The sequence below is a fragment of the Periplaneta americana genome, chromosome 12 (genome assembly GCF_040183065.1).
Source record: "Periplaneta americana isolate PAMFEO1 chromosome 12, P.americana_PAMFEO1_priV1, whole genome shotgun sequence".
NCBI classification, from domain to species: Eukaryota; Metazoa; Arthropoda; class Insecta; order Blattodea; family Blattidae; genus Periplaneta; species Periplaneta americana.
The window spans coordinates 144,730,822-144,748,806 of record NC_091128.1 but is presented as its reverse complement, the minus strand read 5'-3'; positions in this window follow the sequence as shown (position 1 = coordinate 144,748,806).

Sequence of the window (17,985 nt, the reverse complement as noted above, 5' to 3'; positions counted from 1 at the left end):
TTATCAGCCAGTGACCCAACCAATTCCTTTTTCTCTTCCTGATCAGATTCAGCATCATTCTTCCGTCACCCACTCTTTCCAACACAGCTTAATTAGTTTATTCTCTCTGAGTATTTCACTTCTCCACATCCACATTTAAAATGTTTCTAGTCGCTCTCTTTACTCCGTCGTAATGTCTATGTTTGTGCCCCATACAGCGCCACACTCCACACAGATCACTTCACTAGTCTCTTCCTTAGTTCTTTTTCCATTCTTTACCTATTCTGTTGTACTTATGGGTTAAGTAATTTACCCGTTCTTTATTTGGACTTTTGAATGCTGATATATACTAGAGAGAATAAATGTGAAAGAGGAGGTCTGATGGCCTTAACTCCACCAGAATAAATATATTATTATTATTATTATTATTATTATTATTATTATTATTATTATCATCACCATCATATTCATCATCATAATCATCATCACTTCATGGTTTAGGCTTTAGTGCCTGTTCCGTCTTCACTTTTTATTCAGTTCCACCTCTTCCTAGGACGTCCGACATCTCTTTTGCCTTTAGGTTGGTACTGTTGTATCATTTCTGGAATTCTTTCGTTATCCATTCGAGACAGGTGTTCTTTCCACTTTTCTTTATAATCTTTAACTTTTTCGTTTATGTTGTATATATTTAATTCTTTACGGATATCCTCATTTCTTATCAGATCCCTTCTTGTACATCTCTTTACTCTACGAAGAAACCTCATCGCTGCAGCCTGTAATTTACTTTTATCTCGTTCTTTAATTCTCCATGATTAGCTTTCATATGTCAACACGGGTACAGCCATAGTTTTATAGAACTTTAGTTTTGTTTCTTTTCTAGTTTTATTTTTTAGTATTCTATTTATTGTTTCGCATATCCACTGGAATTTGCTTATTTTGTTGTCAATATCTCTATCTACATCATAAGTTATATTACAACCTAATTAATCAAAATGAGATACTTGTTCTATGGACTTATTATCAACTATTATTTTTGTACGAATTGGAAATTTACCACTGTGGGCCATTACTTTAGTTTTAAGAGTTGATATGCTCAAATTATAGTTTTGTTTTCCTAGTAGGTGTAGTTTGTGAATGGCATATTGCAATTTTTCTTCATTGTCTTGTATTAATGTTAAATTATCGACAAACATTAGAACATTTAAAATGTATCTTTAATTATTATTATTATTATTATTATTATTATTATTATTATTATTATTGTTATTGTTGTTGTTATAGCTTTGAATTGATTTATTTGTTTCGAATCTATGTTTCCGTGATTAAAATCTGCAGAATAAAGTAATAAATGTTAAATATAGGCAATATAAATGTCAATTGAGGAGAAAATGCTGCATACAAACTAACAAACTCTTTTTAATATGAGCTATGATTAAACATTATATTTTGTAATAATCTAAAAGCTTATTTTCATAATGAAAATACGTTCATTGTACTTCGTATAATCAGGAAATAAAAGGGAGAAAGAAGGCAAGAAAAACAGAAATTTTAACCTCTTATTTTCGTATAATAGGCTATAATAAAATTGACTTGAAGATGTTAGACAGGGGAACATACAAAATGTCATAATCGTTCTAAAACCGTTGCATCCAGGTTGCATCCGGGAGTTCGGTAAAATGTTCCTAATGAAGTCAATAAGCTTATATACTTAACCTTTAAAGGTTAAAGGTAAGCCATTCGTAAATGCGTCATTAAGATGTTCGCAAGGAAAGGCGGTACAGCGTCCATGTTTTGCTCTCCTTCTTTCTGGGTACCGACATTAGAAGAAGGTGACATTGTCAGTTCAATTTTTCGGCCTATTGTCATCATGAGAAAAGCTACGGTATGAATTTTATAGAAGTCAGGCTGTGTCTCATAGAAGTACTAAAAGCTTTGCATCGGGAATAAAATTGAACCACAGTCTAGTATATACAGTCGCGAAGCTCAATACGTAGTAAATATGCAAACATTAGATAGTTGCTCACCACTAGGATCGCTAATATCGCCTCATTACAGGCAATGCAAAATAGTACCGTCACAGTCTATTGTTTCTAGCACCCTCAAAACTCAAGCTTCGTGACTGTATATAGTAGACTTTGATTGAACTGAGGCCCAAATGGCTGTGGAGGTTAAGATGGACTCAGCACTCACCAGTTCCGAGGGGGACGGAATGGGTCACTAGCTTCAAACAATGTTGATGATGATGACTAGGGACCATGTTCTCTCTGAGGGCGTATGGAGTTAAGGTTAGTAAAGTTGTTCATAGACTATATTGGCGTGACGTCATTTTGGCACGTGGCACAGGTACTATAAGGAAATATTTTCATCTTGTTTGTTATGTAGTTGATATTCTATTAATGATTTTAAAATTGACCTTGGAGACTGTTAAAAATGCATTCTAGTGGTAAAGATTTAAATTATTTGTTCATTTATTTAATTTATTTTTACTGGTACTGGCAGAGTTAAGGCCATGAGGCTTACTCTTCCACTCAAACGGTACAACAATACATATCAAATATAAATAACATCAATACATAGAGCAATGTAATAATAATAATAATAATAATAATAATAATAATAATAATAATAATAATAATAATAATAATAATCATAATCATCATCATCATCATCATCATCAGGGGCGATTTTTCAGGGCATGCCATGCATGCTGCGCAAGCCGAATATTTTCGTAGAATGTGTATTTCTCAAAATGGAGTTACGTACATTAAAATTTATTTTGATTTTTGGAATACTGTATAGGCGTAATACCAGCCGCAGGTTGCACACCGCAAGTATCGCAACGCTTGCTCGTTTCTTGAAGCTACAGGAAAGACGTAGAAATAGCGAGAATATGATGCGCGCGCAAGTGCCTTCCTCCTTGGTCCGTCCTAGCCGCACCATGCTTCTATTATGTGTTGTTTGAAGCTCTGGTCCGAGAGCTACACCAACGACTATTTAACGTTACACAGACCAGTATTGACAGCGGGGATGTGCTGTGATTTGCGAGTGCAATGTAATTGTATGAGCGGAATGCATATGTTAGCTGCTGCATGAATGATTAATTCTTAAACATTAATTTGAAGTATTGCAATGAGTTCGGAATTGCGTGTCATTGAAACCTTATTATTAAATCTATTTTCCCGAAGGACTATTCAAGAGAAGACAGACATTATAGAAAATATGTGCGCTCGTTCAGTGCAGCTCAATACAACAATGTGCATTGGTTGGCAGGGTCGAAAAACTAAACAAACTGTTTTGTTGGCCATGTTTGTTATATTATATCGAACTTCTACATCTGATAAGCGAATATGATCCATGACTCATAATGATTTCATAATTATAAAATAAATTATTTATGTGAGCCTGATTATTTTTTTGTTAATTATGAATTATTATATCCTCCCATCTTCCCCTATGAATAGAAGAGCAAGCCTAACTTTCGTGACTAGCATTCGCCCCTGATAATAATAATAAGAGCAAATACTGTAGATGTGTTTAGTTATATGTAAATCTAAAGAGTTAAACAAGCTGCGCTCGGGCTTATGTTGGATCTCAGTTTTTGGTCCAATTACCTAGTTGGATATTTTCCGAGTTTTTTTTCAAAACAATGGGACGAATGCCAGGTGGTCTATGGCGAGTCCTCGGCCTCACCTCAGTACATGTAAAAAAATTGTAATCTTGCAAAATTTTTATTTGTTCCACTTTTTTGTTTCAATGCTAATGTAAGATCTATTAAATACAATAAATGAAATGAAAAAATGAAATTAGTGTTAAATAACACAATTTGGATCGATGGAATTATTAACATAATGAAGGAAAATCGACATATTCAAAAATATATTCCACAAACGTAATATCGAAGAAAGATCATATTCTAGAGACGAAAAGCAGTCTTTCTAACAATCGGCTTTTGAAGGTAGTCAATGTCTAGCAACCCTTTACGCTATGCACACTAGAATACACTACTTTCACTATTTACACTATCATAAATAATGATGACTTAAATGATCACACATTATTTCACTACAATATTATACACTATTTACAAAACAAATAGGCTGTAGTATTATTAAATAAAATACTTTGTTTCACAATACACAAACTGTACATAAGATAAATATTCTAAATAATGTTTGATCAATGTAGGCCTACATTTCTTTTTATAGTGTAAATAGAAAAATAGACTATTCTAATGTACATATCATTCCATTTCATTTCATTTATTATATACCATAGATCTTACATGAGCAATGAAGATTTAAGATGTGGAACAAGTCAAAATTTTACAGTATTACAATTGCAATTTTTACAAATTTTTATAATTTTTGCAATATTTTACAATTTTTACAGTTTTCCAATTTTGTAATTTTCTACAATTTTTTACAATATTTTGGGGAGCTGTAGTGTAAATAATTTAAATTGTAAATATTAGTGCAGTTCTTAAAGTGGTTCATTTTTTGTTCTGTACCATTTTACGAAACAAGAGTCGAGTGAACCGTCAGTCAAGTACTTCGCTTTATTGACGCTCGCACATCGTTCACTTAAACATTCCAGTAATTCTTAATCTTGTAGCCTCCTGGGACGAAGTAGAGTACCGAATAGAGATGAACAAAACTAACTGCCGCTCTCGCTCGCTGTGTTCGTTGCATTTGTCTTTCGAGTCTCGTCTCGTCATTGTCGTGCGCTTCGAGTCTCGCTCATCATTCACGAAATAGCATTTGGTCGGCGTGGAAAGATTTCGTAACTTTGAATAACATACAACATTGAAATAAATAACATTATAAATGTTAAAATAAGACAAAAAGACAAAACAGAACAGTATCTTAGTTAACAAAATGTGCTGGTTCTGTAGTATGATATTACCTATGGTTTTATAAATATAAAAAAAAACGCTTCTCAAATAAATTTGCATTTCTAAGATATTTTACTTGAGATTGCACACTTGATCTTAAACATATGAAAAGAAAATTCCTAGCCTTTTAATAAGGGCCTAGTAATTAAATAAAGACTGGGGAACGGATTATTATACACTGAAAAGTAGAGATGATGTTTCAAATAGGCTACTTGATTGTTTATACATATATTTATTTAGTATTTATTTATTTAACCTGGTAGAGATAAGGCCGTCAGGCCTTCTCTGCCCCTCTACCAGGGGATTACAACTATAACATGAACAATAAGATTACAATTAATATTACATTTACAATTACAATTACAATAAAAATTAAAGTACGACAAGAATACCTGGTTAATGAAAGCTAGACATTTTATCATAGAAGTTAAGAACAAAGAATATTTTTGTATTTACTAAATTACAAATTAAACCTACAATAACAAAATTCTGTAGTGATGAAATTACCGGATATTGAAATATTTTGTGATAGATTAAGAGAACTATTTACAAGAAACCATGTCTGAACGAGTCTCAATTACTGACCAAGTGCCTAGTAAGTTTGCGTTTGAATTGAATTTTATTTCGACAGTCCCTGATGCTAGCAGGTAACGAATTCCAGAGTCTTGGCAGGGCTATTGTGAAAGAGGATGAGTATGAGGAGGTGCGATGGGATGGTATTGTTAGTATTGTTTCATTATTGTTAGTATTGTTACAATTGCCAAAGTATTGCGTGTTCAGTTCAAAGTGTGTCATGGCTGGCTATATGCCGTCATGTGGCTAGCCGATGAGCCTAGAGAATTCAGTCTTCCTACACTCCCGCAGAGGCGTATTACCTATGTGCCAGAGAAGTTGCCTGGCAAGTACTTACCGTTACGTACGGTATTGCCGGTAGTGGCAGGAATGTGAACTATTTTTAAACACGTACTGTGGTGAGTTTTTTTCTTTATGGGGAAAGGGTTAAGACGATTACTTACGTATTTGTTGACATTAACTTCGACGGTCAACATGGACACGGAGCATTTGATTTGTGTTGTGTAATGTTGCCGTTACCGATGATAACAAATACCCTTCGTACGACTTGCCCGCGCAAAACACAGTTGGAAAAGGGTTATGGTAGCACACAGACCGTACAGACTGCCATCTATTGCTACGACGTTCAAGTTATACTGTACACATTCTCAAGTTCAGATTGAACGCCTTAAATAATAGGCAACTTCTCTGACATAAAAGCTTAAACTCGCTTCAAATCGCTAACTCACAACAGTGACGTCATGACACACTTTGAAATGAACACCCAGTAGATAAAAGTTCAGTCAAGTATAAATAACTGTGGCGATTCAAGTCTGCTTGACGTTCGGGACTTCAGGAGTGATCAATCTCGACGTCTCGAAACACTCACAAGCAGTCTTTATGTCAACGACGCGACGTAATAAAACATTGTTGTGCGGGTTTTCGGCTTTGCGGGCGCTGTTAGTATTGTTTTCTCGATCGTTGTTAATCTCTAGTACCTAACGATGATGATAATATTCGAGATCTATGGGATTCCTGGCTTTATTGTCCTTTCTTTCTTTTGATCATTATTTTTCCAGGTCCATTTTCAAGAATCCAGCTTCAAGGAATTAGAACCAGCAGGCGCTAATTATGAACTAAGTTTACAGTAATGTAATGTGTTTAGCTCCATGCTGTACGTATCTCTGCTTACTACGTGGGCGATTCAGGAGCAAGTCGGAGAGACATGCCAAGGAGCAATTATTAGGCGTTTGGTAACAGCCGTAATAAGCTTCCTTGCCGTTATTCATTGCCGACATTTCACCGCAGATATTATCTGAAACCGAGTTTACTACTAGGGCGGTAACTTTTCGCCATCAAGTGGAGGTGTAACCGAGGTTCAAAAGTACCTTCAGCTTGCAAACACGCCAGCAAGAGTTGGGGCTCTTAACTATTCATGCAGTGATTCAAACTCGTCGAGCTTTCTTTTCGTTTTCGTAGCGCTTCCATTTAAATAAAAGCGGTGGAGCCGCATAGAAGTATAAAGTACAAAACTGCAAGGAACAGCAATGCTGACAACTGAGGCGCTCAGAATAATAATGGCAGATCCCAACCGACCTCAAATTTTGAGATAGGTGTACAACTATATACAGCGCTACTACAAAGGCTTTACCCGATTCCATAGCATTGTACAGGGACATCATTTTATTTTTACTAACATTTTTAATATTAACCTGGCTATACCTTTGGATTACTGATTGCGACGCGGAAACACCGTTTGCTACCTCCTTCCACGACTGGAGTTCGGTGATACTGGCGCAAAATACAAACAATTCACTTTACTACGTACATGAGGGAAGAAAAGTAGTTCATCCATTTACGTAAAGTAGGAAATATCGTGATTTTGAATGTGATAATTTTCATTAGGTTTCGTTTAATCAAAATACAGTACAGTATTAACAAAAAGTGTTTTAACTCACGAACTGAGCTTTCCATGGGACGTATTCATTATGCGGTGTGTATTATACTGTCTACGGCACATTAGCATACGATATAGAGAATGAAGTTAACATGAAAAATAATCATAATATGGATATTTAAACACATTTTTGAAAATGGTGGCCGTTCATTTCGATACAGGCTTGAGTTCTTTTGTGCCTGTTATCGCACTATAGACTATTGCATCTAATTCCAATTACCAGTTTCGTCCTTCATACTCAGTAACTCATGTTGAAATAATTCTGTACCTACTCTATAAAAGAGTACCTTACCTACTGTAAATTCAGTCTTCACTTCTGCCCGACCCGCACAGATAAAATTACTCAGATATGCTATCTACTGTCCGTCCAAGTGGTTATGTCGCAGGATCGTAGAAAGGGGGGGAATCACGTGATAGTTAATTACTTAACGAGGCCCTTTTATTTAAATTATTTTAAACAGTTGCATAATATTACGTAGACGTCCAATTAATTCCTAACAGAAATTAATGTTTTCAGAAAAAAGCTAAGAAATCCCAGCCACTAGTCTTTACTGTGGAGCGAGCAGAAGCAGGTGGGGGAAATCGGGATGCGACGTAGACAAACGGACGACATTACCTGTGAGAAAATATGATTCAATATTGGGAGTTTTCGTCACTGGAAAACGCGAACATATTTCTGAAACGTACTATAATCACTAACTCAGTACTGCTGTCTTGGTTCTGTGTGGGACAGTTGGAAATTCGTTAGTAGAAGGGGTGGGAGTCAAGTACATTAAAAAACTCAGGTACAATAAAAGTTTAAGTAAAAATAAAATGATGTCCCTGTATTATGAAAAGTATGAGACATACATTATTGAAAGTTATACCAATAAAAAGAGAAACTCATCAAGTTTTTGGTCCATCAACTGCTACAAGTGCTCGATGTGACCTCCTTGCGTCACGCGACAAATATCCACTCGGTAGTCTAACTCCTGCCACACCCGCTGGAGCATATCACGATCAACTCTAGCCACTGCCGCACGGATCCAGTTATTAAGCTCTTCAAGATTAACTGGCAAAGAGGGTATATACACTTGATCTTTGACAAACCCCCATAGAAAAAAATCACAGGGAGTTAGATCTGGCGACCGAGGAGGCCAACGGAGAACACACCGATCGTTGTTAGAAGCCCGTCCACACCAACGTTGTGGTACATGCTCATTAAGATACTGACGCACTTCCAGATGGAAATGTGGTGGAGCCCCATCTACACGATCGGTGTGTTCTCCGTTGGCCTCCCCGGTCGCCAGATCTGACTCCCTGTGATTGTTTTCTATGGGGGTTTGTCAAAGATCAAGTGTATGTATCCCCTTTGCCAGTTAATCTTGAAGAACTTAATAACCGGATCCGTGCAGCAGTGGCTAGAGTTGATCGTGATATGCTCCAGCGGGTGTAGCAGGAGTTAGACTACCGAGTGGATGTTTGTCGCGTGACGCGAGGAGGTCACATCGACAACTTGTAGCAGTTGATGGACCAAAAACTTGATGAGTTTCTCTTTTTATTGGCATAACTTTCAATAATGTATGTCTCATACTTTTCATAATACAAGGCTATGGAATCGGGTAAAGCCTTTGTAGTAGCCCTGTATTCCTGCCATTCTACTTTCATACGGTGAAGTACCATATGCCAAAACTCTCATATTCCACATTGAAAATTAGTCCTTAGTGGGAAAGAAAACTTTCTCAGTGAAAAAATGGAATATCCCAACTGTGTGGCCTTTTGTTTACGTCGGAAACGCGGTAAAATAGGATGCATGTTTATATTAAGCCTTCTCTTTATTTTGGTGTCTCTTCTGTAGAACCCGACAAAACCTCAGTGTCACTATGGATTTTTCAATAAAATATCCCAAGCCTGACCGGGATTCGTTAATGCCAAGTTGTATAAGCTCTAATGGTAGGCAGGAGTGAAAGAAGTGACGATATCTCCCGTTCCTTGTGTGGAGGAAGATGAAAGGTAGGATAGGAACTTGTGGCTTCAACCCTCACCGAGTCTCTCTATTTTTAGATGGACAGTAAAAAGAGAAGCGCTGTTATCGAGATAGCCTAAAGAGGCACAGATGTGCCATTTGTCATTGCTTATACAACCGTAATGTTGCTTACCTGAGTTTATCAAATATAAATTTCTAGTCACGAAATAGTGCGTCCATTTTTTAAACTGTGAGATTAATTGGCTGTTCGGGATCATCCCTGGTAAGGTCATGCAATTATGAGACTCTCTGTTGAGTACCTTGGATGCTGTGCAACGGCAGGTACGACAACTGGATACACAATCATCGTCCATGCCTATGGACTTCCACATAGAGTGCGTAGTTGAACATTCCTTCAGAGATCTGCAGATAGCTTTGGAATCCATGCCATGTGATGTATCTCGTTCTAAAAAAGAGGATCGAACATAGTACTAGGCAGTGACCACTAAGGGCCGTATTCATAGACATTTTTAGCACGGGCTTCCGGTGGATGATCAGCGTTTTTCGTATTCATAAACCACTGTCAGCGATAGGATATGATTTGAATTCTGTACTAGTAACCAGTGGATAGCCGGGGCTAGCTTAGTACGCTCGTAGCGCGTGCTGCGAAATGTCTATGAATAGCACCCTAAGTATTTTAGCTAAATGTTCGTTTGATTGGAACTGCAGATACTGAATATCAACAAGTTTCGTGCAACAGAAAAATTGCCGTAAGCAGACAGAATACCGGTGAGTATATTATCGATGTCAGAGACAAAAACAGCATAATTATATGAAATTTTCGGAATAGATTTTCTGGTCCATACCTGTGGAGTAACGGTCAGCGCGTCTGGCCGCCAAACCAGGTGGCCCGGGTTCGAATCCCGGTCGGGGCAAGTTACCTGGTTGAGGTTTTTTCCGGGGTTTTCCCTCAACCCAACACGAACAAATGGTGGGTAACTTTCGGTGCTGGACCCTGGACTCATTTCACCGGCATTATCACCTTCATATCATTCAGACGCTAAATAACCTAGATGTTGATACTGCGTCGTAAATTAAATAAATAAAAAAAGATTTTCTGTAACATAGTAAAACTTTCCTTCAATACCTCATCTATTGAAAAAGTTAAAGATGGCAATAGATTTATGCTCCAATATTTGTGTGGGTTTGCATTTTGAATGTGTATATGTTTTACAGATTAACGCGCTTAACATCACTTCCTTGAATATCTCCTAAGTGCTATTGTTAATAATATGCTGTTTACACGAAATTAAAGGGAGAATAGAGTTTCAGAAATTTAGTGTATACAGGGTTTGTGAGAATTAGAGGAAATTCTGGTTTCGGAACAAAGTTATATTTTAGTATTAGAAAAAAACTGTTTGTATTAATGATTTGTCGCCAAAAATATAAGGTTATATTCTTTAATATATGTATTCTTTTCTTAACACATTGTAATGAATAATTAATATTTTTATTTAACCTTAACTAATACAGCGTCTGAATTTTTACTGTCTAAATAAGAGCAGAAAATACTTGATATCAATCTATTTCAAGGCTTGATATCGAATTGTAGTGTCATAGAACAGTTAAATAAAAATAGTAAAACCTTACATTTTTCGTCTATTCATACATGATGATTCACGAACAGGAATCAGTTCTATGTGGTATTTTTAGCATAAAATATCAAATGAACATGGATCCGATTCTATCATTAATTTGAAAATTATTCGTAAAAATCCAAACGTCGTACTGTGAATCAGGCTTTGGAGTTGTACAAACATTGGAAATTAAACTAACGGAAGGTTGCACTGTGACGTGAAGTACGGAGGTGAAGGGGAAGATAGGTCTAGTGATTTCAGCTGTGCTTATCAGGGACAACCGCGACGTGGTACAGAAGGGTAAGCGCCATTCACATCCGCGTGGCGAAGTACACTGAATTGAATGGAGGGATATTTGAAAATCTGCTTCCAAACTGAGTTATGTTTATTTTATGATTAATGTAATATTTTGAGTTAATATTTCTTGTATTTTAAGTGAATAACTCTTATTTCTGCTCAAAATCACTGCTACTTTCGTAGGACTGATTCCTAAAGCACATCATTAGTCTTGAATCACTCTGTAGGCTATAAGAAAGGAAAGATTCCATACTTATCCTATGAAACAACTCGTTTAGTGAGCAAATAATTGACATCTAGCCAATATCAGTCACTGTATATGCATTAAAGTTTTCTCAGTTCATATATTGCAAGAATCTGTCCAATTGGTATTGAACATGTATAAAAATAGTGTCAGCAAGAGAAAGAAACGTAATGGGGTCTGTCTGAAATGAGAGAGATGGAGCAGTTTTATCAGCGTGATTGTTATAAAACTTGAACAGAATTTTCAATCCGGAGGAGATTAATTCAATGCTACTGGAAATGTATTACTGGCTTGTATCTGGGGCATCAGTTTCACGTATGTATAGTACGTGTTAATTCCCACGGTCTCTGCGGTCAACAAACACGATGCAATTAGTCCGAACGCAGTTTCAGAGAAGGGACAATACGACTGAAAGAGCATTAGAGTTAATAAACCATTAGAACGTGATAACTTGAGTGCTTTGCAACGCAGGGAGTTAATCGGAGAAGATAAAATATCATGTACTGATGCATTGTAGGCCTACATAAACGTTTGAGGATCAAGTCCGAAATAAGGGATCATAAATAATGTCCTGAAGGATTGCATGAAGTTGATCAGAGAACATCCGGCTTGTGTATGACGTTCCACGTTGTTGTGTGGGGCTTAATCTGTATGAAGACACTCTTATTGTTCCAAGATATAGAATATAAATGAGTCATTTGCAAAATCTGTATAACAAATGGACGATTGAGAACGTCAAAATTAAAGTAGGCTACTATTTAGTGCATATTCTGCATGTATTAATGTAGTGCAATGTCTCTGCCATAGTAATCAGCCACTGTACACTCACCTTGCTTTACAGCACTGTTTTGAATGATGTAACAGACATGACGGAGTAACAGATCAGACAGGTAACAGATATGACAAAGCTAACATAAGCATGTGCTAACCTAAAATTTTTTTGCTTAAAAATCTTCAAAATAGCAAGTTAACTACTGCACATGTGCACTATTATGTCCTCTAGATCTTAACTTTATATGTCGTTATTTGTGGAAAACACAACACAAACAGATCTGACAGAGTAAAAATGCACGCTTAAACTAAAACATAAACCAAGAGTATGACACACAATCTCGCCAAATCAAAATGGGTGAACATAGCAGTACAATCAAAATGACTCTTTGTTCATCATCTTGGCTTGTGCTGACATCTGTGGGATTTCTTTTTCAACTGTGTATCCATAGGAACAGAATGGTGTAACCGTTGCTTACGAGATTATACACAACGCACCCACACAACAGGCAGCGAAGTTAAGATGGCGCCGAGACACAGAAGGCTCTGAGGATGGTGTCAAGTAGCACCGAAACAGCTGTAAGCCGCACATGCTTACATAATTAACACGAGTAAGATCGCCATTTAATCAATTATTTATATTCAAGTGTTAAAAGTGGTGTACGAAAGATTCAACATGGAGTAATAAATTATTATGAAACAAGTGAATAATGTTAAAGTTTATTATATGAGTAAATGTTATGAAACAAACGTAGTGAGTTTCATACGTTTTACGAATGTAACAATTGTATAACATTATGAATGAGTTTCATACGCTATTTTTTGTACGACAGTATCATAAATGAATATTAATAAAGATATAACATCAGATTTGTAATGATGTGTAATTTGATATCATGGTCTTTGAAAAAAAGAGATTTCTGTGACAAATTTGATATAGTATTAAATAGATAGCACTGAAAAATCGATTCTTAATGTTAACTTTATCATACAAGTTATGCCTTCTTAATAGAATTCATAACGTTTTAGTTGCCATGCTGATGTGACATATTAAGCACGATTTTCAATAACGTTCAAGACTGTTTATAATGCTGATGTACAAACAATTTTATTTTCAAACTCTTCGACTTAATTTTAATTACATATTCGGTGAACACAGCCAATAAGAAATGCTTATTTTACATTATACAAATACAAGGACATCATTTTATTTTTACTAACATTTTTAATATTAACATGGCTATACTTTTGGATCAACGTCGTTTGCTACCCCCTTCCACGACTGGAGTTCGATGATACTGGCGTAAAATACAAGCAAATCAATTTACTAGGTATAGGAGGGAAGAAAAGTAGTTCATCCATTTACGTAAACTAGGAAATATCGCGATTTTGAGTTTGATAATTTTCATTAGGTTTTTGTTTAATCAAAATACAGTACAGTATTAACAATGAGTGTTTTTACTCACGAACTGAGCTGTCCATGTGGACGTATTCATTATGGAGTATATATTATATTGTCTATAGCACATTAGCTTACAATATAGAGAATGAAGTTAAATTGAAAAATAATCATAATATGAATATTTAAACACATTTTTTAAAATGGTGGTCTTTCATTTCGATACAGGCTTCAGTTCTAATGTGCATATTATCGCACTATAGACTATTGTACCTAATACCAATTACTAGTTTCGTTCTTCGTACTAGTAACTCATGTTGAAATAATTGTGTACATACTCTATAAAAGAGTACCTTACGCACTGTAAATTTAATCTTCACTTCCGCCCGATCCGAAATGATAAATTTACTCAGACATGCTATCTACTGTCCGTCCAAGTGGTTATGTCGTAGGGTTGTAGAAAGGGGGGAAATCACATGACAGTTAATTACTTAACGAGGCCCTTTAATTTAAGATATTTTAAACAGTTGTATAGTATTACTTAGACGTCCAATTCCTAACAGAAATTAATGTTCTCAGAAAAAAGCTAAGACAGCCCAGCCACTAGCTGGAGAATAAAAGCTGGTGGGGGAAACCGGGATACGACGTAGGCAAATGGACGACAGTACCTGTGCGAAAATGATTCAATATTGAAAGCTCTTTCGTCACTGGAAAACGCGAACATATTTTTGGAACCTACTGTTTACTATGACTATATATGCGGTCTTGAATCTGGATGGAGGACGGTTGAACTTCATTAGTAGAAGGGGTGGGAGTGAAGTACATTCAAGAACTCAGGTGCAATAAAAATTGAAGTAAAGTAAAATGATGTCCCTGTATAATTTAATTATTTAGAAAATCTCCTTTTGTCGTGCTACGAGCATTTTCTTCAGCCAGTTAGAAATAGTTACCACCCACTTTAAAATGTTGTTTAGTACAGGTATATGGAACTTTCCTAAGCTTTTATAAAATACGTTTGTTGTACGATTCGAGCATCATAGATTTTTAGCCTCAGAGGGCTAATGTAAATGTTTATTCGCTCTCAGGAAACTTTAGAAATGATATTCTTTACTGCTTTTCCAGTGAAAGACCTTTGTATTCTCAAGAGATGTGGTCCTACAGTGAAATCTGCAGTCTCGGTCGAGATATTAGTCCATAGAAACATGAGGTGGGTTCAGAAAGCAAAGACCCTTGCGACGAGAGAACGCCAGCAGGTAATTTTATCTAGAGCTGCGTCATTCACAAACAGGATTCTTTTGCGTGTTTTAAATCTGTAATACGGGAACTCCAGTTTTATTTGCTTTGCAGAAGATTTCATTCTAAATACGAGGAGCATAACGATTTTTACATTTGAAATCAGTTATTTAACGACACTGTATCAAATGCGAGATTATATAGCAGCGATGGAACTGATTTAAGCGAGATGAGACAGACAAGGCAAGCAAAGACATAAATTCAAGGAAAAGCAGGTATTTTGTAATTATTAATAAATAAGTTTATATATATATATGCATATATATTCACTTTTGTTATTTTTCATTTTTTCTTTACATGAAATTAAAAAAAAAACAAACAAATATTTTTCTAAGTTAGGAATCTTTCAATCTTTCAGAATTCAATAAATCAATTAAAATTAAAGTATCATGTCTGTATATAATAACTATTACTCCATTATATTATTGTACAATATTTTGCATTTATTTTACAATTGTATTATTTAATATTTTTGATTTCACTTTATTATTTGTACTTTCTAGTTAACCGAATCTTCTATGTTTTACTTGATATAATTTCATTGTATTTCTTGTATTATTATTTTGGTATTCATCACTTTCTTTTGCTTACATATATTTGATATAATTTCATTGTATTTCTTGTATTATTATTTTGGTATTCATCACTTTCTTTTGCTTACATATATTTGATATAATTTCATTGTATTTCTTGTATTATTATTTTGATATTCATCACTTGACTTTTCCTTATATATATTTGATTATATAAATTAAACAATTAAATAATTATTTTAATATCAGAGTTCGTATAGGTCAGTTTCTGTCAGATGTGTTTCCAATTCATTGTGGGCTACAACAAGGAGATGCACTATCACCTTTACTTTTTAACTTTGCTCTAGAGTATGCCATTAGGAAAGTCCAGGATAACAGAGAGTGTTTGGAAAGGAACGGGTTACATCAATGCTTGTCTATGCGGATGACGTGAATGTGTTAGGAGAAAATCCACAAACGATTAGGGAAAACACGGGAATTTACTGGAAGCAAGTAAAGACATAGGTTTGGAAGTAAATCCCGAGAAGACAAAGTATATGATTATGTCTCGTGACCAGAATATTGTACGAAATGGAAATGTAAAAATTGGAAATTTATCTTTTGAAGAAGGGGAGAAGTTCAAATATCTGGGAGCAACAGTAACATACGTATATAAATGATACTCGGGAGGAAATTAAACAAAGAATAAATATGGGAAATGCGTGTTATTATTCGGTTGAGAAGATTTTATCATCCAGTCTGCTGTCAAAAAATCTGAAAGTTAGAATTTATAAAACAGTTATATTACCGGTTGTTCTGTATGGTTGTGAAACTTAGACTCTCACTTTGAGAGAGGAACATAGGTTAAGGATGTTTGAGAATAAGGTGCTTAGGAAAATATTTGGGGCTAAGAGGGATGAAGTTACAGGAGAATGGAGAAAGTTACACAACACAGAACTGCATGCATTGTATTCTTCACCTGACATAATTAGGAACATTAAACCCAGACGTTTGAGATGGGCAGGACATGTAGCACGTACGGGCGAATCCAGAAATGCATATGTATAGTGTGTTAGTTGGGAGGCTGGAGGGAAAAAGACGTTTAGGGAGGCCGAGACGTAGATGGGAAGATAATATTAAAATGGATTTGAAGGAGGTGGGATTTGATGATAGAGAATTGATTAATTTTGCTCAGGATAGGGACCAATGGCGGGCTTATGTGAGGGCGGCAATGAACCTTAGGGTTCCTTAAAAGCCAGTAAGTAAGTAAGGCTTAAACTCGTAATATTACTTTTTCATTATTCGATGTAAACTCCACTCCCGGCCACAAGCTTTTGCTTCATCGGGAGTGCCAACCAAAAGTGTACCATTATTATGATCGTTCAAATTAATTATTATTATTATTATTATTATTATTATTATTATTATATTATTATATTATTATAATGTCAAAATGAAATTTTCTTGCCATGATACGAAAAGCTTTTCTCTGTGATATAAAAATCTTGCTAACACTACTCGATGGTCCCATACAGTAAATTGCTAAATTAATTCATGGTGTTCTGCTCAAGGGCAGGTCTTTCACTGCAAACCCAACATTCTCCAGTCTTTCCTATTTTCTGCCTCCCTCTCTGTTTCCTCATATGATCCATATATCTTAATTTCGCCTAAAATCTTGTATCTTCTTCTGCTTCGAACTCTTTTCCCGTTCACCATTTCTACCAGTGCATTCCTTCAGAAGGCATTTTCTTCTCAACAAGTGACCCAGCCAATTCCTTTTCCTGTTTCTGATCAGTTTCAGCATCATTCTTTCTTCATCCATTCTTTCCAACATAGCTTCGTTTTTTATTCTGTCTGTCCATTTCACACACGCCATTCCTCTCCATATCCACATTTCAAATGCTTCTAGTCGTTTGTCTTCACTTCTAGTCGTTTCTCTTCAGTCCATGTTTCTGCCCAATACAATGGTACACTCCACACAAAGCACTTCACTAGTATCTTCCTTAGTTCTTTCTTCAGAGGTCCGCAGAAGATACTCCTTTTTCTATTAAAAGCTTCCTTTGTCATTGCTATTCTCCTTTTGACTTCTTGGTAGCAGCTCATGTTACTGCTTACAGTACACCCCAAGTATCTGAAAATGTACACTTGCTCTACTACCTCATTTAGAATTCGTAAGTTTACCTTCTTTACTTTTCTTCCCATGACCATTATCTTCGTCTTGTTTGCCTTTAATCTTCATTCCATACTGCTCACAGCTGTCATTTAGGTCGAGTAGCATATCCCTTAGCATTATCGCCTCTTCTGCTAACAACGCCATATCATCAACAAATCTTATGCACTTTATTCTTCTTCCTCCTAATATCACTCCTCCCATGTTCTGAAAACAGTTCTTCACCAAATCCTCCAAATAGATGTTGAATAGGGTAGGTGATAAAGGGCATCCTTGTTGTACTCCTCTTCCTATGGAATAGATCAGTGGTCGTCAGCACTCGCTGAAATGTGCAACAG